Source organism: Bubalus kerabau, chromosome 7 (genome assembly GCF_029407905.1).
Source record: "Bubalus kerabau isolate K-KA32 ecotype Philippines breed swamp buffalo chromosome 7, PCC_UOA_SB_1v2, whole genome shotgun sequence".
Lineage (NCBI taxonomy): Eukaryota > Metazoa > Chordata > Mammalia > Artiodactyla > Bovidae > Bubalus > Bubalus kerabau.
This window is the reverse complement of record NC_073630.1, coordinates 67163841-67187231: the sequence shown is the minus strand read 5'-3', so window position 1 is coordinate 67187231 and position 23391 is coordinate 67163841. Positions and strand designations below refer to the sequence as shown.

The window sequence follows — 23391 nt, the reverse complement described above, 5'->3', positions numbered from 1 at the left end:
TCATTTTCTTTAGTGATTTTCACTAAAGCTGACCTGTAGTCTTTACTATACAAAGTCGTGTGCTTTTTTATGTAATACAGTCATTTTAATTAAGGTCTTAACTCTGTCCTTCTATGCTATCTGAAGCTAGACATATTCATTAGGAAGGAATGGTGTCTTTCCAAGTAAAATTGGGCTATAATTTCTGTACCTGCTGTGTGTATTCAGAGAACAGTTCTCCAACTGTGACATTAATATTACATTATTTATCTTGAAAGAAACTTGCCGACTTATCTTAAGTGAAAGGCCAAGAGTATGCCCTACAGGGATAATAATGGAATTTTTTTTTTCTTGCATAAAAGTATTGATCTAATTATTTCTTACTGGCACCAGCAGAAATACATGACTGCCTGCATTATCGTTAGCATCATTCTAGCCTACTCATATAATATTATTATATTTAAACTAATTTTAAAATCGTATAGCTAAAGAGTTTTATATAAAGTTCTTTTATTGATCATGAATGTCAGAGTGTTGATAATGCTGATGTATTTTTTGTCTAATATAATTTTCTCATTAATTCCACTAAGGACATATGCCAAAATTGGAACATAAAATACCTTACTTATTAATCATTGACTAAGGCTTTTAATGCTAACTAAGCATGTTTAATTAACTAAGCAAATTTAGGACTTCCCTGGTAATTCAGACAGTAAAGAATCTGTCTGCATTGCAGGAGACCTGGGATTGATCTCAGGGTGGGAAGATCCCCTGAAGAAGGAAATGGCAACTCACTCCAATATTCTTGTGTGGAAAATTCCATGAACAGAGGAGCCTGGTGGGCTACAGTCCATGGGGTTGCAAAAGAGTCAGATATGACTTAGCAACTAAGTAACAACAACTGGTTGGCATGATATTCACTTTAAGAAGGGCTGCAATTATATTTTTATTTACAGCATCAGAGCAGCAACCTCTACTTGGACAGACATCCCCATTCAGGACATTGCTGTATGTGATGCTGTGGGCTACAGTATCATGAGATAATGTGTTCTGGAGGATCTAAAGCAGAAGGACCCTAGAGAGCCATTTGGTACAGTGCTTTCATTTCCACATTTCCTGCTGAGCTCATGAGAGATTTAGTCCAGGTCTTAATAATCTTCTTCTTTCCCTTCAGATACATTCTTCGCTTTGCATATTTATGGGCTTATAAAGCCAAAGTTAAAATCCCAATCAGTTAAGTTCAGTTCAGCTGCTGAGTTTTGTCCAACTCTTTGCGACTCCATGGACTGCATCATGTCAGGCTTCCCTGCCCATCACCAACTCCTGGAGCTTGCTCAAACTCATGTCAATCAAGTTGGTGATGCCATCCACCCGTCTCATCCTCTGTTGTCCCCTTCTCCTCCTCCCTTCAATCTTTCCCAGCATCAGGGACTTTTCTGATGAGTTAGTTCTTTGCATCAGGTGGCCAAAAGTACTGGAGCTTCAGCTTCAGCATCAGTCCTTCCAAAGAAAATTCAGGACTTATTTCCTTTAGGCCCGACTGGTTAGATCTCCTTGAAGTCCAAGGGATTCTCAAGAGTCTCCAGCACCACAGTTCAAAAGCATCAATTGTTCGGTGCTCATATTACATTATGGTCCAACTCACATCCATACATGACTACTGGAAAAACCATAGCTTTGACTAGATTGACCTTTGTTGGCAAAGTAATGTCTCTGCTTTTTAATATGCTTTCTAGTTTGGTCATAGCTTTTCTTCCAAGGAGCAAGTGTCTTTTAATTTCATGGCTGCACTCACCATCTGCAGTGATTTTGGAGCCCAAGAAAATAAAGTCTTTCACTGTTTCCGTTGTTTCCCCATCTATTTGCCATGAAGTGAAGGGACTGGATGCCATGATCTTCGTTTTTTTAAATGTTGAGCTTTACACCAGCTTTTTCACTCTCTTTCACTTTCATCAAGAGACTCTTTAGTTCGTCTTTGCTTTCTGCCATAAGGGTGGTGTCATCTGCGTATCTGAGGTTATAGATATTTCTCCCAGCAATCTTGATTCCACCTTGTGCTTCATCGAGCCTGGCAGTTTGCATGATGTACTCTGCATATAAGCTAAGTAAAATCCCAATACCTCCTACTAAACATGAAGAGATCTATTTCTTTTAAATAAAAGATTGTATATTTTGTTAGAAAGGGCACAAGCTCAATGAGAGTCCCAGTTTATGATGACTTGGAGAACTAAAGAGGGCTGCCCAGCATGACAGGTTTCTCTTTGTGCCACTGCTACACAGTCATTTGGTGCTGAAGCTGGAGCTCCAATACTTTGACCTCCTGATGTGAAAAGCCAACTTGTTAGAAAAGACCCTGATGCTGGGAAAGATTGAAGGCAGGAGAAGGGGATGACAGAAGATGAGATGGTTGGATTATATCACTGACTGAATGGATATGAGCTTGAGCAAGCTCCAGAAGATGGTGAAGGACAGGGAAACCTAGCATGCTGCAGTCCATGAGGTCACAAAGAGCTGGACATGACTGAGTGACTGAATAACAATCCAGTTTCTTTCATGCAACCAAGAGGTGAGGTGACATTTGAATCTATTCATTTTTGGTTTGACATATTTCCATTCTTTCTCTGGAGCTTGAGGTCTGTCACTAAAAATGACCTCTGATCACCTATTAATTAGTTCAATCATGTGATATAGTAACTTTGGCTGATTAACAAGCCACCAGAGGGAAACTGATGCAATCAGTTAGTGGCCGCACCTAAGATGTAGAGGAAGTCCGTGACTGGTTGATTTTGTCAGTTTTGTTAGCACCATAAGGAAGTTTAGGGTTGGAATTTAAATATGGCAGAAAATGAAGAAGAACTAAGGAGCCTCTTGATGAAAGTGAAAGAGGAGAGTGAAAAAGCTGGCTTAAAGCTCAACATTCAGAAAACTAAGATCTTGGTATCCGGTCCCATCACTTCATGGCAAATAGATGGGGAAACAGTGGCTGACTTTATTTTTCTGGACTTCAAAATCACTGCAGATGGTGATTGCAGCCATGAAATTAAAAGACGCTTACTCCTTGGATGGAAAGTTATGACCAACCTTGATAGCATATTCAAAAGCAGAGACATTACTTTGCCAACAAAGGTCCATCTAGTCAAGGCTATGGTTTTTCCAGTAGTCTTGTATGGATGTGAGAGTTGGAGTATAAAGAAAGCTGAGCACCGAAGAATTGATGCTTTTCAACTGTGGTGTTGGAGAAGACTCTTGAGAGTCCCTTGGACTGCAAGGAGATTCAACCAGTCCATCCTAAAGGAGATCAGCCCTGGGTGTTCATTGGAAGGACTGAGGTTGAAGCTGAAACTCCAATACTTTGGCCACTTGATGCGAAGAGCTGACTCATTTGAAAAGACCCTGATGCTGGGAAAAATTGAGGGCAGGAGGAGAAGGGAATGACAGAGGATGAGATGGTTGGATGGCATCACCGACTCAATGGACATGGGATTGGGTGGACTCCAGGAGTTGGTGATAGATAGGGAGGCCTGGCGTGCTGTGGTTCATGGGGTCGTAAAGAGTAGGACACGACTGAGCGACTCAACTGAACTGAACTGAACAGAATGTATTGGATGTAGGGAAGTAAAATCAGTCAATTCTGATAGTTTGCTATGACATCTCCCTAGTAATTATCTTTGAAATCAGGACCAGAGTCTCTGGTTACAAATGTCAACTAAGACCCTGGACTGAATGATCCTGCAATCGTAAAGTCATTTTGGCAAAACCAAGCCTTTAAGGTATATAAATGTGTATATAATCATTTGAAAGAGAGCTTGCAAATGTCTGTAGAATTCTCAAGTGGAGTCCTATAGAGATCTGGGTCTGCTCAGCTATTCAAATGCAGATCTATCTAATGGTCATACCTTTCCTTTAATATGGTAGCAAATTGTTAATATTAAAGCATAGCCATGTAGTCTATGAACTCAATTAAATTGACAGTTCCAATAGTAGGATATAAGCCCCTCAAATTATTCTTTTATTTTCTTCATTGTCTTTCCCTTGGCTCCAGAATTTAGTCTTTTGAACACATTTTTTGAAACCTCACTCATGATACACAATTGCTAAAAGTTCTATTTTGTTTTTTATCTAGGTAACATATAGATCAATTTTAATTTTAGTAACACAGTGTGTCTTCTCCCCAGTGTTCTGGTTTGTGGAGAATCTTGTACTTGAGAATACAGTTTTGTCTAGTTGAATTGACAAGAAAGAAAGAAAGAAACAAACAAAAAAACGAACCAAAGAAGCCAAAAAATACTAAACGCTTCTGACCAGAGGAGAGTATGCTTCTGTTTGAGACATAATAAAAGGAAGACTTGATCAGTACATACACTAAATATATAAAATTTTCTATTCCTTATAGTAAATTGAGCTGATCCTGATCATATTCTGTCTCTTCAGAACTTAATTTAAGGTTTTATGAACACTGTATGATAAATTGTGTGTATGTGCTCAGTCGTGTCTGACTCCTTGAAACTGCATGGACTATGGCCCACCAGGTTGCTCTATCTATGGAATTTTCGTGGAAAGAATACTGGAGTGGGTTGCCATGTCTTCCTCCACAGGAATCTTCCCTACTCAGAGATTGGACCTGAGTCTCCTGCCTTGGCAGGCAAATTCTTTACCGCTGAGCCATGTGGGAAGCTTATATAGTAAATTAGGGCTATATAAATTGTCACTTAGATAGCTAGGACCAATGGCATATTTTTGTTTAAGCTATCCATCCTGGTTGAATATACCTGTAGAATTTATTACTTTAATTGTTAGTTCTCCTGTTCACTTTGTATGGGCTTCCCTGGTGTCTCACTTTGTATAAGTCTAACTAAAGAGTACTTTTGAAACTAATTCCTTAGGGCATTTTATTCTAATCTGCCAAGAACCTGTTTGAGAACATTTCTAATTTTCTTTAGTATGTTTGAATCTATCTGATATTCATTTTCTTTTGTATTTATTATTCATTAAAATTGTTATACTAAAAGTACAATTTTGAATGTTAAAAATAGTTTCTATGATAAAATTAAAAATTAAAGGTTAACTTATTGTTCCTAGTACTTAATAAGATATTCTCAAACTTAAGTATTGGTTTACTGGAAACGAACAAAACATGTAGAAATATCGAATAAAGAAAGTAGTAACTGTCTAAACCATCCAGACCTGAGAAACATGCCAAAGTAGTTCAGTTAAAGTGTGTCCTAAAAGGTTTAAGAGAGGCAGTGAAGTGTTTTCTTGGGACTCAACAGAAGAACACAGAAACAAGAACAGAATAATGTGAACCAAAGTGAGGCTTATGAACAGTGAGGAGGGTAGGGGACAGGGACTCATTCCATTACTTTCTTCCTTGTTGCCCAGAGAAGCCTGTGTTGGTAGTAGAAAGGGAAGGTTAATAGCATTGTTTCTCAAACTAACCTATGGAGCACCATTGTTTCACATATTTATAGGAATTCCTTAGTATTAAAATTCTGTGTTTTTAATTCAATGATAACCTTTGGAAAATTACTATAAGAAGATTCTCAGTCAATGCTTGGCCTTTGTGTTAGAATGACTGGTTCTATGTCTGTATTTGCATTGTTTTTTAGGTCTGTGTTATCCACGTGCTTTAATTTTGTAGCCAGCAGCAGAGGGGAGAGGGTGTACTTAAGGTGTAAAGGATGCATGTCTAACTGATAAATAAACCCTAGTAATGTCATGTGATTCTGTGTAATTGGAAAGTTCATAGTCGTTTGAATAGTGAAAAATAGAACTAGTTAGTAATCCACATGTAGATATATTGAAATCAAAATATCCCACCCCTTAATGTGGTAGCCGGTTTAATTTTCAGATGAGCAAACTGATTTAGTTCAGCATAACCACAATATCTTTGGTTTATGTTAATACTAATATTAACATATTTTATCATGTAAACTATATTTGTGTTTTGTATGTTTTATAGTTGATAAAGACCTGAAAGTTCAGTAGGTCTATATTATTTATTGTAGATTTAAAATTTTATTTTATTTAGATAATATTCACATACAGTAAACTAGAACTTATTTTATGTACAATTCAGTGAGTTGTGACAAATATATACATGTGCATAAAATACAACCCTATTAAAATACGGAACACACCAGGAAACACCATCCTGCCTTTCCTGTCAATTCTGAGACCATCACTCCTCCACGGCAAGCACCCTTCAGGCTTTTACCATCAGAGATTAGCTTGGACTGTTTTGAGCTTCTTATGATGGGATTATATAGCCTGTGCCCTTGAGTCATCATCTCTTTTGCTCAGCTCATTTGTCCATGTTGTTGCATTATCAGTTCAGTTCTTTTATTTTTGCTTAAAAAATAATTTTTGTTTTATAGCAAAATTGAGGGAAAGGAATAGAGATTTCTCATATAACCCCTGTCCCCACATATGCACAACCTTCTCCATTATCAACATTTCCCACCAGAGTGATATATTTGTTACAATTAATGAACCTACATTAACACATCATTATTAGCCCATGGTCTAAGTTATTGTTCAGTCTTGGTTTTGTAAGTTTTATGGGTTTGGACAAATGTACAATGGCATGTATCCATCATTAGGTTATTTTCACTGCTCTGAAAATCCTCTGTGCTCTGCCAATTCACCTCTCCCCTCATCCTCCAACTCCTGGAAACCACTGATCTTTTTACTGTCTTTAGAGTTTTGCCTTTTTTGGAATGTTACTTGGAATCATACAATATGAAGTCTTCTCAAACTGGCTTCTTTCACTTAGTGGTACATATTTAAATTTACTCCATGTCTTTTCATGACTTGATAACTCACTTTTTCTTAGCACTGAGTAATATTCCATTATCTGGATGTACTACAGTTTACTTATTTATTCATCTACTGAGGAACATCTTGGTTGTTTACAAGTTTTGGAAGTTATAATAAAGTTGTGGTAAACATCTGTGTGTTTTGTGTGGACATGAGTTTTCAACTTCTAATGGTAAACACCAAAGAGAGTGATTGCTGGGTCATAAGGTAGGAAAGTATGTTTAGTTTTGTAAGAAATTGATAATCTGTCTTCCAAAGTGTTTTCCCCACTGTGAATAGGTGAGATTTCCTATTGCTCCCCATCCTCACCAGCATTTGGTGTTGTCACATGTTCTGGATGTTGGCCATTCTAATAAGTGTTTGGTGGTGTCCCATTACTGTTTTAATTTGCATTTCCATGGTAACATATGAAGTGGAACATCTTTTCATATGCTTATTTGCCATCTGTGTGTCTTCTTTGGTGAGTTATCTGTTAAAGTCTTTGGACTGTTTCTAATTAGGTTTTTTGTTTTTTTTATTGTTAAAGTTTTAACAGTATCTTTGTTTTGGATAACAGCTCTATATCTGATATGTCTTTTGCAAATATTTTCTCCCAGTCTGTGGCTTGTGTTCTCATTTTTTTGCATTGTCTTTTGCAGATTAGAAGTTTTAAATTTCAATGAAGCTTAGCTTATTAGTTATATCTTTCATGTATCATGCCTTTGGTCTTGTATCTAAAAAGTTATCATCAGAAAGATGGTCAACATTTGGACAAATGCAGAAGTAGTAACCAAGTTCTTTCAGGTTTTCTCCTATAGGCCTTATATTTAGGCCTGCAATCCATTTTGAGTTAACTTTTATGATGGAGGTAAAGTATGTGTCGGAATTCATTTTTTGTCTGGATGTTCATTTGTTCTAGCATCATTTGTTGAAAAGACTGTCTTTACTTCATCGTATTGCCTTTGCTCTTTTGTCAGAGATTTGTATATATTTATGTGGGCTTTCTTGGAGAAGGAAATGGCAACCCACTCCAGTGTTCTTGCCTGGAGAATCCCATGGACAGAGAAGCCTGGTAGGCTGCAGTCCATGGGGTCACACAGAGTCGGACACGACTGAAGTGACTTAGCAGCAGCAGCAGCATGTGGGCTTTCTATTCTGTTTTGTTCATCTATTTGTCTATTCTTTTGCCAGTACCTCACTGTCTTGATTATTGTAGCTTTGTAGAAATCTTAAAGTTGTGTAGTTTCAATCTTCCAATATTTTCTTCTCCTTCAATAATTTATTGGCTATTCTGTTTTTTTTTTTTTTTTTTTTTTTGCCTCTTCCTATATGCTGAGAAGGCAATGGCACCCCACTCCAGTACTCTTGCCTGGAAAATCCCATGGACAGAGGAGCCTGGTAGGCTGCAGTCCATGGGGTCGCTGAGAATCGGACATGACTGAGCGACTTCACTTTCACTTTTCACTTTCATGCACTGGAGAAGGAAATGGCAACCCACTCCAGTGTTCTTGCCTGGAGAATCCCAGGGACGGGGGAGCCTGGTGGGCTGCCAGACATCTATGGGGTTGCACAGAGTCAGACACGACTGAAGCGACTTAGCGGCAGCAGCAGCAGCATATACTGTAGAATCATTGTTCTACAGAACAACTTTCTAGAGTTCAGTTCCTTTATTGCTGAATAGTATTCCATTTTTAGATATGCCAGAGTTTGTTTACCCATTGATCTTTATGTGGACATTTAGAATGCCTCCAACTTTTGTTTGTTATGAATAAAATTTCCAGCATTCTTGTATATTTCTTTATTCAGACATGTTTTCTTTCTCTTTTGAAAACCTAGGTGTAGAATTATTGTATCAAATGATGTGTTAATTTCATAAGAACATGCTAAACTGTTGCTGAAAGTGACTGTACCATTTTCAGTTTCATCAACAATCCAGAGTTCCAGTTTATTGATGTCCTTTCCAAGTTTTGTCACTCTCAGTCTTTAAATTTAGCTAATTTAGTGAGTTTGTATGGTATTTGTGGTTTATTTTTTATTTATCTGATGACCAATGAAATCGAATGCCTTTATGTGCTTATTGAACATCTGTGTGTTTTATTTTTGAAATGTCTTTTCATGTAGTTTTTCCATTGGGTTTTGTCTTTAATTATTTGAATAATGCTTTTATATTTTTTACAACTCTTTCATTGGGCAGTTATGAAACAATTATTGGATATTTAATTTCCAAATACCTGGCAATGATCTGAGATATATTTGTTAGTGTTCTTTAATATTATGATCAGAGAACATAGTTTATATGATTCAGATTCTTTCAAAGTACTGGTCTATCTTGGAATATGTTCCTTCTCAATATTTTGGTGTAATGTTTTAAATTTGTCAGTTATTTTAAGTTGGTTGATAGTGTTGTTAAAATCTTATATATTCCTGTGGATTTTTTGTCTCATTGTTTTATGAATTACTGAAAGAGGAGGTTTAAATCCTTCAACAATAATTGTGTAACTATTTCTCACTTTAGTTGTGTCATTTTGTTTTATGTATTTTGAAGCTCAATTATTAGGTCCATATGTATTTGGAATTATGATAAATGGTTGATCCTTTTTTCATTTGAATTATATCTGTTCATTTTTATAGTACTCCTTACCTGGAGATTACTTTTTCTAAAAAACCACTACAGTTTTCTAAGGATTATTGTTATGAAGTTGTATCTTTTGTTATCTATCTACTTTTAAGTCATCTAAGTGTTTATATTTAATATGTGAAAGAGATTGCACATACTTAATTCTTGTTTTTATAATTGTAATTTAGAATTGTTCATTTTTAATAAAAATATTAGTAAGTTTATGATTAATGTAGTGACAGATATAGTTATTTGTAAGCCTGTTTTGCTGTTTTGTCCTTATATTTGTGTCTTTTGATTTTTATTTTTTCATCTTTTTATATTCTGTCTCCTGAGTAGTTTTCAATATTCCATTATATCTACTCTAGTAACTTTTTATATATTTTAAATTTATATGATAAAATTTACTCTTTTTGGTTTACAGTTATATAGGTTTTAAAAATGAATGAAATTATGTCTGTCACCACAATCAATATATAGAACATATATAGCACAGAATCTTCTCTCTTTATAGACAGCCTTTCTTCTCACATCCATCCCCAGGTAAGCACAGATCTGTTCTCCATCCCTGTAGTTTGTATTTTTCATAATATGATACAAATATATAATATATAGCCTTTTGAGTCTGATTCTTTCAATTTGAAAAATGCATCTAGGAGTCATATTGTTGTATATATTGATAGATCATTCTTTTTTATTGGTACTATATGAATGTACCAGGGTTTTAGCCATTTTTTGGGTAAAATATAGTAGGGCTATTAACAGTTTTTGGAGATTATGATTAAGCAGACTGTTGATATTCCCATACATATTTCTGTGTTAATATAAATTTTCCCTTCTCTTCAATAAAGAACTGTGCAATATTCACAGTACCTATGAGAGTGAGTGACAGATTTCTTGCTCTCAAGAATTATTTTTATAAGAAGTTGCAGAATATTTATTTTTAATTCAACTTCTTACTATTTTATTCATATTTATAAATTCAATGTTTGAAGTGTTTTATGATATTTTATTTATTTAAAAATTCATATGCTGTTATGTTCTGCAAACTTTAGAGGGTATTAACTATTCTATTAAGGTTTTGATTCTGGGTCTTTGAGAACTCCAGTAAAATATTTGGACCACAGAGCCTCCAAAACATGCAGATGACACAAAGGCAAATTTGCTGACTATATTAACAGGTAATATATAACATTATTATAGTATTAAAACCACAAGATTTATTTCCAGAGATTAGGGTTTGAGTTTCATCTCTACATTTTACTAGATGAGTGAATCTAGGGAATTTATTGTACCTCACTAAGCCTCAGTTTGTTTATTTGTAAGATATGGATAAAAACCAAATCTACCATAAGGTCTTCCAGAAGGTTAAGTAAGCTAATACTAGTCACACATTTTGGGTAACACTTGGCATTCTATGTATGTTAGTTATTATTAGTATTAGTAGTAATTATACTTTTTAGATAATATTATTTGATGATATTTAATAAATGATTAACATAAGTGCTTTACAATCAGTTAGTGCTTTGAAGTATTTGATAGAACTTGAGAATTTTATCATTGTCCTATGCTCTCTCAAATGAGTTTTAACATTTTCTCTAAGTGTGCAATTTTATATTAGTTTTCTGTTGTTGCCATAACAAATTAATACAAAGTTAGCGGCTTAGGCAACATAAATGTATTATAATTCCATAGATCAGAAGCTCAGTAAGGGTTTCATGGAGCTAAAATCAAGGTGTTGGCAGGCCAGCAGTCCTTTCTGATGGCTCTAAAGGAGAATCTATTTCCCCCCTCATTTGGGTTTTTTGCAGAGTTAAGTTTCTTATGGTTGTAGAACAAAGGACCTCATTTTCTTGTTGGCTGTACACAGGTCATTTCTAGCTTCTAGAGGCCACTGGCATTCCTTGGCTTGTGGCCCCATTTTCTCCTTGTAAGGCCTGCAACAAGGGCTTCCCTCATAGCTAAGTCAGTAAAGAATCTGCCTGCAGTGCAGGAGACCTGGGTTCAACCCCTGGGTTGGGAAGATCCCTGGGAGAAGGAAATGGCAACCCACTCCAGTATCCTTGCCTGGAAAATCCCATGGAGAGAGGAGCGTGGTGGGCTGCAGTCCATGGGGTCGCAAAGAGTCAGGCAAGACTGAGCGACTGACACTTCACTTAAAGGCTTGCAGCAGTGGACTGAGTCCTCATATTATATCTCTGACCCACTCTTCTACTGTCTTGAATTTTAAGAATGTATTTGATTAGATTGGGCTCACCCAGATAATCCAGTGTCATCTCCACAACTCTAGGCCCTTAAACTTATATCAGCAAAGTCTTTTGTTCTCATCGAAGATAACATAGCCACAGGATCTGAGGATTAGATAGGTCTAGGCTTTTTTTAAAAAAATCTTTTGCAGGAAGAGAGGTATTATGTTGGCCTACAACAAATTCTAAAAACTTTAGGAAATCACTGTTAGTTCAGGACTCACATATAAGATATGGCACATCAAAGATGACAGACTTTGCTTTCTAATATCCATTTCCACTGAAAGTACTAATTGATGCCATATGTCCTATTAGAGGAACTAATAGTTTTCTGATCTTTGTTGTATCAAAGGTTGGCTGAGCCACTGCCACTGTGTAGTAAGAAATGGGGAAGAAAAAAGAACAGATATAGGATTGAACTAACAAGATAAAATGGAACAAATATATGTAAAGAATGCAAAAGCATTTGGTTTGTGTGTGTGTGTGTGTGTGTGTGATCTTGGCCTTGGAGTACAGAATGAAGCAGGGCAAAGGCTAATAGAGTTTTGCCAAGAGAACACACTGGTCATAGCAAACACCCTCTTCCAACAACACAAGAGAAGATTCTACACATGGACATCAACAAATAGTCAATACTGAAATCAGATTGATTATATTCTTTGCAGCCAAAAATGGAGAAGCTCTATACAGTCAGCAAAAACAAGACCAGGAGTAGACTGTGGCTCAGATCATGAAGTCCTTATTGCCAAATTCAGACTTAAATTGAAGAAAGTAGGGAAAACCACTAGACCATTCAGGTATGACCTAAATCAAATCCCTTACGATTATACAGTGGAAGTGAGAAATAGATTTAAAGGACTGTATCTGACAGACAGAGTGCCTGATGAACTGTGGATGGAGGTTCATGACATTGTACAGGAGACAGGGATAAAGACCATCCCCAAGAAAAAGAAATGCAAAAAACCAAAATTGCTGTCTGAGGTGACCTTACAAATAGCAGTGAAAAGAAGAGAAGCAAAAAGCAAAGGAGAAAAGGAAAGATATACCCATTTAAATGCAGAGTTCCAGAGAATAGCAAGGAGAGATAAGAAAGCCTTCCTCAGTGATCAGTGCAAAGAAATCAAGCAAAGCAATAGAATGGGAAAGACTAGAGATCTCTTCAAGAAAATTAGAGATACCAAGGGAACATTTCATGCAATGATGGGCTCAATAAACAGAAATGGTATGGACCTAACAGAAGCAGAAGATATTAGAAAGAGGTGGCAAGAATACACAGAAGAACTGTACAAAAAAGATCTTCACGACCCGTATCATCATGATGGTGGGATCACTGACCTAGAGCCAGACACCCTGGAATGTGAAGTCAAGTGGGCCTTAGAAAGCATTACTACCAACAAAGCTAGTGGAGGTGATGGAATTCCAATTCAGCTATTTCAATCCTAAAAGATCATGCTGTGAAAGTGCTGCACTCAATATGCCAGCAAGTTTGGAAAAACTCAGCAGTGGCCACAGGACTGGAAGAGGTCAGTTTTCATTCCAATCCCAAAGAAAGGCAATGCCAAAGAATGTTCAAACTACCGCACAGTTCCACTCATCTCACATGCTAGTAAAGTAATGCTCAAAATTCTCCAAGCCAGGCTTCAACAGAATGTGAACCGTGAACTTCCAGATGTTCAAGCTGGTTTTAGAAAAGGCAGAGGAACCAGAGATCAAATTACCAACATCCACTGGATCATTGAAAAGGCAAGAGTTCCAGAAAAACATCTACTTCTCCTTTATTGATTATGCTAAAGACTTGACTGTGTGGATCACAATAAGTTGTGGAAAATTCTGAAAGAGATGGGAATACCAGACCACCTGACCTGCCTCTTGAGAAATCTATATGCAGGTCAGTATCAACAGTTAGAACTGGACATGGAAGAACAGACTGGTTCCAAATAGGAAAAGGAGTACGTCAAGGCTGTATATTGTCACCTTGCTTATTTAACTTATATGCAGAGTACATCATGAGAAACCCTGGACTGGAAGAAACACAAGCTGGAATCAAGACTGCCGGGAGAAATATCAATAACCTCTGATATGCAGATGACACCACCCTTATGGCAGAAAGTGAAGAAGAACTAAAGAGCCCCTTGATGAAAGTGAAAGAGGAGAGTGAAAAAGTTGGCTTAAAACTCAACATTCAGAAAACGAAGATCATGGCATCTGGTCCCATCACTTCAAGGCAAATAGATGGGGAAACAGTGGCCGATTTTATTTTTGGGGGCTCCAAAATAACTGCAGATGGTGACTGCAGCCATGAAATTAAAAGACGCTTACTCCTTGGAAGGAAAGTTATGACCAACCTGCTGCTAAATCTCGTCAGTCGTGTCTGACTCTGTTGGACTCCATAGACGGTAGTCCACCAGGCTCTGCCGTCCCTGGGATTCTTCAGGCAAGAACACTGGAGTGCCTTGCCATTTCCTTCTCCAATGAATGAAAGTGAAAAGTGAAAGTGAAGACGCTCAGTCGTGTCCAACTCTTAGCGACCCCATGGACTGCAGCCTACCAGGCTCCTCCGTCCATGGGATTTTCCAGGTAAAATTACTGGAGTGGAGTGCCATTGCCTTTTCCTTGACCAACTTAGACACCATATTAAAAAGCAGAGACATTACTTTGTCCACAAAGGTCTGTCTAGTTAAGTCTATGGTTTTTCCAGTAGTCATGTTTGGATGTGAGAGTTGGAATATAAAGAAAGCTGAGCACCAAAGAATTGATGGTTTTTTTTTTTTTTTAATTTTATTTTATTTTTAAACTTTACATAACTCTATTAGTTTTGCCAAATATCAAAATGAATCCTCCACAGGTATACATGTGTTCCCCATCCTGAACCCTCCTCCCTCCTCCCTCCCCATTCCATCCCTCTGGGTGAAATTGATGGTTTTAAACTGTGATGTTGGAGAAGACTCTTGAGAGTCCCTTGGACTGCAAGGAGATCCAGCCATTCTATCCTAAAGGAAATCAGTCCTGGGTGTTCGTTGGAAGGACTGATGTTGAAGCTGAAACTCCAATACTTTGGCCGCCTGATGCAAAGAGCTGACTCATTTGAAAAGACGCTGATGCTGGGAAAGATTGAGGACAGAAGGAGAAGGGGATGACAGAGGATGACACGGTTGGATGGCATCACTGACTAAATGGACATGAATTTGAGTAAACACCGAGAGTTGGTAATGGACAGGGAGGCCTGGGTTGCTGCAGTCCATGTGGTCTCAAAGAGTTGGAATTTGACTGAGCAACTGAACTGAACTGAATCTTTCTTTCTCTTTCTATAGATGTAGATAAAATGATACACACACACACACACACATTGAGTTAATCCTGTTTTCACATTTGACTTCCCTTGTGGTTTAGCTGGTAAAGAATCTGCCTGCAATGTGGGAAACCTAGGTTTGATCCTGGGTTGGGAAGATCCCCTGGAGAAAGAAAAGGCTGCCCACTCCACTATTCTGGCCTGGAGAATTCCATGGACTGCATAGTCCGTGGGGTGGCAGAGTCGGACAGGACTGTGTGACTTTCACTTTTATTTTCACATTCACTGAAATACTGGTACTTTTAAAACAGGTTTTTCTCTTGCTCTTAATTTGTTTGGGTATTTTGTTAGGGGTCCTAAGCACTCTGGAAGAATCAATAACACAACCATTTAAAATTCCTTTTACAATTTGACTGATCCTGGGCTTCCTTGGTTGCTCAGCTGGTAAAGAATCCACCTGCAATGTGGGAGATCTAGATTCAATCCCTGGGTTGGGAAAATCCCCTGGAGAAGGGAAAGGCCACCCACTCCAGTATTCTGGCCTGGAGAATACCATGGACTGTATAGTCCATGGTGTTGCAAACAGTTGGGCACGACTGAGTGACTTTCATTCACTTCACTTCCACTATACACCCAAAGCAAATTTCCAAATTCTTGCTGTGTGTAGTGTGTTTCTTCTTTCCTCAAGAAATAAAGTATGAATTGTAATAAAAATACTTTGAATTAAAAAAAAAGCTTTTGAAAATTTAAAGCAGACTATATTACAAGTATTAATTACCTTTCTATCTGTAAATTTCTGCAGTATCTTTGGTCTCAATCCCATTAGGTAATAAATTGGGTAGGTAATATCTTCATTTTGGATATAAAGTCAATGAGGCCTAGGGCTGCCCAGCATTAAACTATAGATTCAGGATTTAAACCTGTTTGTTTCCTTGCCTCTAAAATGCAATGGTACTGGAAAATAGAAAGAAATCTCATTTTTTTCCTGCTTTAAATTTTGAATGTACCTCTCTATTCAAAAAAGGCCTCAGTTGTCTATCTACTTTGTTTTATTGTGAGTATATATAAGGTCCTATGAAGAGAAATTTTCCTAAGTAAAATTTATTTGCTTCACCATCTTCTCTTCTTTACTTTCTCTAAATAGTTCAATTCAAAATATATACTTTTGAAAAATTCCTGATTAACTCTATCATAGTTTAATTAATTAATTTGTAATTGTAATTTGCTTTACATTTTAATTTATTATAAGATCGAACATTTTAGAGATGTTTATTACTTGTGTGTTATTTTTTCTTTTATGACAAGAAGGTTCAGATCCTTACCTGAATTAATTCATTTTTTTACATACATAATTAAATATTTCTGCTTTTGTTATTTTAATTTTATTAAATGGGTTTTCGTTTATCACTTCTTCAATCCTGTTTAAAAATAAAAGACTTCTCTCATTCAGGGATTTATTATGTAACATTTTTATTTTATTCTAAGTTTCTTTTGCTATCAGAGCTAACATATAATTTTATTCATTTTTAAAATAAGTCCTCATCAATTATTTTTTTATCTCCTAATTAAGATATGTAGTTTTCTCCAAGTAGATATCACACATTCAATGCTTGGAATATCTTAATTTTATGATATTATGACTTTTTATTTTTGCTGTTACTGCTATAACAAAGTTTGTACTTTTATCTTCTCAGCCACTTGAATGTTTTTTATCTCTAATCTTTCAGTTAATATTTTTAACAGTCATGCTTTCTCTTATAATTGTAGTTTTTCTGTATGTTTCATGTTCTGTTGTTTTATACACCAGAAATAACAACAATTTGGGGGTCTTTCTTTTGGATGGGTGCCCTCAGTGACTCACCATAAATAAAAATAAATAAATGCTAACTATGTGAGTATGACCTGATTCTTGACTGTAAGGAAGTGTTCTTTATGAAACTTACCTTGTAAATTTTCAATTCTATGAAGATGATCCTTTTCCTAGCAGTTTTATTGATAATATGTTATTTTAGAGTCTAATATTAAGCTACTTCATGCTTATGAGGTGAATCTTTGTTGGTATTTTTGACTTATGGTTTTAATATTCAGTTCAATTTGGTTTGCTAATATTTTATTCAAAATTTTAAAATTTTATTTTGTAATTCTTCAATAATTTCTTCTGTTGTGGTCAGAGGTCCTTGGAAGTTATAGTCTTCTCGTTGACTTAGGATCATTATCATCTTTTCTATTCTCTAAAAGACTAGCATTTTTCTTGTATCTATATTACACCTTAACAAGTATTATCTAGTCTGGAAACCATAAGAAATTCACTAATAATTCTCAATTCACTAATAAAACTGTCATTCCTGCAGAAGATTCTTTCATCTCTTTAAAATGTCTTCTGTAACTAATGGTCTTTTCAGGGTTTTCAAATTTTTCTTTGCTTATTTGTTCTTGTTAAGTATTTCACTTAAAAATAATTTTCCATTTCATTGAGATAATCAACTTTGTTAACACAGACTGGTACATAGTATCATATTTCCCAAATCTTTTTATATGTGTTATACGTACATTTTTTTATTCCTAACTTTATAAAAATGTTAGATAGATAATTAAAAAATGTTTGCCAGAATAATTATTGTATTTAATTGTCTATTTGAATACTTTTATTGTTATCTAAAAATTTTTTTCCTGGTATTATTCCTTATCTGATGAAAAGTCTTTAAACAATTTTCATATATGTTATTCTCATTTTGGATGTATTCTAGGTAATCTGTGGTTGTATGTTTGGATTTCACTTTGATTATAAAACAATTGAGCCAAGTACTTTAAAATTTCTGATGTGTATTTATTTATTTAATATCTTCAGTACCAAATATTTATGGTTGTCACTTTAATGTTTTATTCCTTTGTGATCAGAATATGTACATTAGAGTGTATCTTGGATTTTTTTATTCTTATGTTTATAGAGTTTCTCATATTATTACCTATACCCCTCAAACCTCTGTTTTAAAAGGTTGTGTATTATTGCATTCATATGGTTTTTTGAAATTTTTTCCATAAATTTACAATTCAAATCCTATGAAGCTTTTATTAATGTAGTTAATGCCTTGGTAAATTTACTCTTGCAGCTAAATCTGCATGCCTATCTCTGTTTATTTTCTTAATGTAAACTTCCAGAACTAATAATCCTGGATAAAATTGGCATTAACATTTAATTAAAAAAAAAAAACTGATGAGGTTTTTGCCCGAAATATTTAATTTATTAAATATTAAATAAATAAATATTTAATTTATTTCTATATACTGTTGTAGTTAAAAATGTATGTACTTGGAATTTTTTGAAGGTTTCTTGGTGGCTTAATGCAACAGATGTACGCTATATAGTGAAGAGAATTTTTCTTTTTTTCTTTGCTGTATTCCAGTTACTGGAGGAATGCCTTGCATGTAGTAGACACCTAATGTATTCAGTGACTTTTAAAAAATGTTCAGTGGCTTATTGGAATAAAAAGTATTAATGTAATATCTCTCTGTAGAATGCTAAGTTCAATATACTATAGCTATTAACTCAACTTTATTAATTCTATCCTTCAAATTCTGTCCTAATTTCTGCATTTTCAATTGACAGTAAAATTGAAAGTGCTATCCAGAGTTACATTCTGTTCAGTTTTTCTCATACTTCTGATATTCTTTGCTCCATATATTTTGATGATACCTCTTTTAGTGTGTTAAGGATTATGAATATTTTATTTTCTATGCATATTAATTTTTAAATATATAAAGTGATTGGACTTTGTAAAAAATTTATCTGGCAACTAATAATATAGCCACTAATCCTTTTTACATTTGGATTTGCCTTATGTTTTTGCCTTTGTCCATGTTTACATCATCAATCTCATCCACCTTCATACACCACATCTCTAACTCAGCTGCTATATTATCTTCACTTTCTCATCTCTTACATATTATCAGATGAAGTGATCATTTCATAAATGTGTGGAGAAATGGATGAGTGAGGGCGTCAGCTTTGAGTAATCACCAGGACCTTCCTTGAAGGACTGTCTGTCAGTTATGTATTGTCCTTAGGTATTCACTGAAGACTTGACTTTAGTTATACCCAGCTTGTGCTCAGTTCTGCCCTTGACAGTTGCACTACGGCTGTGCATCCCTTGAAGGATGTGGTAAAGCTCAGTATTTGAGAAGTATTGAGTTATGTCTTTAAGACAGTAGCATATGTTTTTATCTAGAATATCTCCAACAAAAGGCTTCCTAATTTACTGGTGACTTAAGCATCTGATGCTTTCTATACAGCTTGCTGTTCGGTATAATTAATATTCATGATAGGACTCACATCTTTCCTGGTCTTTATGTTAGATTTCCTATCCTTATCTTCAGTTGTCAATGAAAAGATACAGTGTTTTTTACAAGGTCTAATAAAGTACCTGTGTATTCTATGATGTACTCATTCCATCGTCTCCATATGGATAAAATGAAAAGGCTTCAGTGCATTCAGCTCATTATTTGGGCCATTTAACAGCAACAACAACAACAGCAAAAGAATGGCATTGTTCTCCATTCATGTGTGCAAATAGTTGAGAATATGGTAGGCATATTAAGATGACTTAGCCATTACATTTGGTCTCAGTGTTTGTCTGTCAAGTGGCTCTCAACTAGGGATTGTTTTTCTCCCCAGGAGATACGTGACAACATCTGAAGATGTTTGAAAGTTTAGGTTATAGCAATGGGGGTAGTTTAAAACGTATATTGAGGGTAAAGGCCAGGGTGCTGCTAAACATCTTATAGTTCACAGGACAGCAAAGAATTATCCAATCCCAAATGTTAGTAGTGCCAAGGAAGAGAATCCCTGGTCTCTCATATAAAACAAAAGGCATTTTTGAAAGAGTAAAATGAGTATGGAACATGTGTGTAGTGTGGTGTGATAAAAATATAATCGTTCATAATGGAATTATTATGATGAATTTGTCTTTTCCTAACTATTGGAAAAATTTTAAAGAGAAAGATGAATACAGTGAGAAGGAACCTACTCCTCTTTTATTTATACTTGTCTTGCCTACTTCATAAATGGAAAAGCAAGTGAGAAACTGGGAAACTGGAAGTGCTTTGTAAGAAGTAAAATAGTACATAAATGTAGGACAGAATTGCAGATAAAGACCATTTATTAAGCACTTAGGCTCTGTCATACCATTGAGAATAACATTTGAATAATATTCCATTCTCCTCTGTGTTGAAGGACTGAAATTCATAAACTTGTGATGAACAACTTTTAGAAGTGGAGATACTTGATTTGAAACAACATTTAAGGTATTTGTGTAGTAGCGGTGTGTGACAAGTAAGGCTGTAGGTACTGGACCGTGTTTCTCTCATCTTCTTTCCAACAGAGCAAATCCAGTGTCATCTGTTAGAAACGTATTGAAATTCTGTGTAGAATGTGCTTAAAAAAGAGGATTTGACTGTTAAGGAGACCAGTTGGAAAAAAACATTTGTTGATCTAGTCCAAGTTCTTCTATGAAAATTAAGAATATTGAAATTTAGAAGATGTGACTTACTCAAGATTGTGTAGCTATAAAATAATTGAATGGTGACTTAAATTTAGGTCTTCTGACTCATTCAAGTGTTTTTTTTTTTTTTTTTGCATATTGCATTAATTTTTATGTCTCTTAAAGCGTGATAATCTGAGAGAAATTTGGTCTGTGTTTTACTTGAGGGTTCATTAGTTTCTGTGGAGTAACTGTATGGAAACTTATTTGTGGCTTTTTTCCCTGTAAATTGCTATCTCCAAATTAACAAGAAAGATGAACAATAAAATTTTCTACTCAAAAATGGCAATGGCAGATTAATTTAAATTCATATGGTGTCACATTTATTATATCAAGAACAACATGATTAGCCCATCATTAAGACTCTGAGATCTGTTTTCTCTCATTGAATCCAAATCATTTTCTCAGTGCTTTATAATAGAATAGAGAATATTGTATTTAGTGTATATGTCTTTCTAAAAGAAGATAATTGTAAAATACTATGGTTGTTAATGTGTATAGGAGCTGATTGTATTCCTATTATCATTGAATTAAAATATCCCCAACTAAGGGAGTGTCTGTATGTTATTAATACTCTGGTTCTTTGTTTTTCTTGACATCATGAAAGGATGTAAAATTAAGAACATGTATTTAATTTGTATGTTCAGTTCAGTTTAGTTCAGTCGCTCAGTCGTGTCTGACTCTTTGTGACCCCATGAATTGCAGCACGCCAGGCCTCCCTATCCATCAACAACTCCTGGAGTTCACTCAGACTCACGTCCATCGAGTTGGTGATGCCATCCAGCCATCTCATCCTCTATCGTCCCTTTCTTCTCCTGCCCCCAATTCCTCCCAGCATCAGAGTCTTTTCCAATGAGTCAACTCTTTGCATGAAGTGGCCAAAGTACTGGAGTTTCAGCTTTAGTATCATTCCTTCCAAAGAACATCCAGGACTGATCTCCTTTAGAATGGACTGTAGTGATGTACTAATAGTAAAATTTAATAGTACAAATTAATGTATTAATGTATTAAGAGTTCTTACTATTAGAGCCATTCTTTCCATCAAAAATCTATTGCCAAACTGAGAAGAAGCAGATAACTCCAGAAATGTAATTTTTTTCACGGACTTTCTTTAGAAGTCATGTAAAACTACCATGTCTTCTCAATTTGTAATGAACGTGGGATTATAGAACAGTTTCTCCATTGATGAAAAATGTTTAACATGGATGATCCACAAAAAGTCTTCCTGTCTTACCATGACATCTGTGATACTTAAATGACAGGAGATGAGGATGGTGTTGGACGGTCAGTGTCACAATATCATCTCTGCTCTAGGGGAGAAAGCCCTCCCTTCTCTTGCTCAAACAGGAAAGTGATTGAAACTCTGAATTAGCATCCCCAACACATTGTCTTTGTCATCGTCATCATCACAACATGAAACTGAGTGCCTGCGTTCACTGTGTACCAGTGCCCTGCATATATTACCTTATTTAACTTTCACATATCTGGTGTGAATCTCTGGTGGCCATATTTTCGTACCTGCTATATAGACAGATTCACTGAGGCTCGCAGTAGTTAGGTAATTTAGCTCAAGTGTACACTTCTAGTAACTGTCAGACTGTGATTTTACCCAGGTCACTCTGATTTTCAATTCTAATTTTTTGTCTAAAACTGAATCCCACAATTAACAAAGCGACTACAATGATGGGCTGCAGTCCCTGCAAAATAGATAATGTTCTGATATTGATATACATAATGATATTGATAACATCCATGAATAACAAACACTTATGGAAACTAGAGTAAGAAGTTCAGAGACAATAAAATTTCTAGAAATTCAAAAGGTAAGAAGATACACTGATGTATTTGAGAAAGGCAGAACTAAATAAAACATAGGAATGAACTAGTAACAGTATTACACAAAAGTAAAGACAGCACTGACCTGAGGTTTCAAGCAAATAGTTGAGTGGGCATAATTTTTATAAGTGAAATATGTTCCTGAGGTTTGACCCACATTTGTAAATCTTGCAGGAAGTTGTAACAGTGTATCACTGATGGCTGAAAGACCAACCAAAAGATTCACTCAACTGCTGTGATTCTGGCATGTCTGTGTCTATGTTTGTTAATTGCTCAGTCCTGTCCAACTCTTTGTGACCCTGTGGACTGTAGCCTGCCAGGCTCCTCTTTCCATGGAATTCTCCAGGCAAGAATACGGGAGTGGGTTGCCATTCCCTTCTCCAGGGGATCTTCCTGACCCTGGGGTTGAAGCTGGGTCTTCTACATTGTAGGTAGATTCTTTACTGTTTGAGCCACCAGGGAATCCTGGCATAGCTAATCTGAAGTGTGAGGCTTTTAGTTACACTGAAGAGTACAAAGACAATAGAAAAAGCTGGCAGGCTCATGTGCATTTTTTTCCTGAATTATTGGGGCTTTTCTATATAGGACATAAAGTACCTACAGTAGCCAGATTGTGCTGTATTGAGCCATGAGGTGTCATAGTATATTTCTCATGGTATTGCTGGGAAATGCCAGTAGATGGAAGCTGCCATGGTCTTAAATGAAAAATTGAAGTCATATTCACTCTAGTCTCCTCTACGCTAAAATCTATGAGGTCAAATTTAGAATGGACATTTAAATTTTATGTGGTAAAGCTAATTCCAAGATATTTAGAAAGTTATTTATTTGGATTACTAAGAATGATTTCCAAATTTAGTGCATGCTGCTCCATGAATGTTTCCCTATATGACCTGTACAAAACACATTATTGGATTTAATTACATTTTAAAATCTACCTTCCTCTTTTGCTGGCTATCACTCTCCATCTGTATTGGCACTGTAACACTGAAGAACAAAAACTGATAATTTTAGTCCTTTGTATCTTAAGAAAATTATGTATTAGACTATTATTAATATTGGCTTCCCTGGTAACTCAGCTGGTAAAGAATCTGC

General features: G+C 35.7%; 1 protein-coding gene across 1 annotated transcript in view; it reads left to right on the top strand.

The window, feature by feature from the left end:
* Positions 1-23391, top strand: part of KCTD8 (potassium channel tetramerization domain containing 8) — a 268714-nt gene that overhangs the window by 110989 nt on the left and 134334 nt on the right. The gene's annotated exons all lie outside the window — the stretch shown is intronic.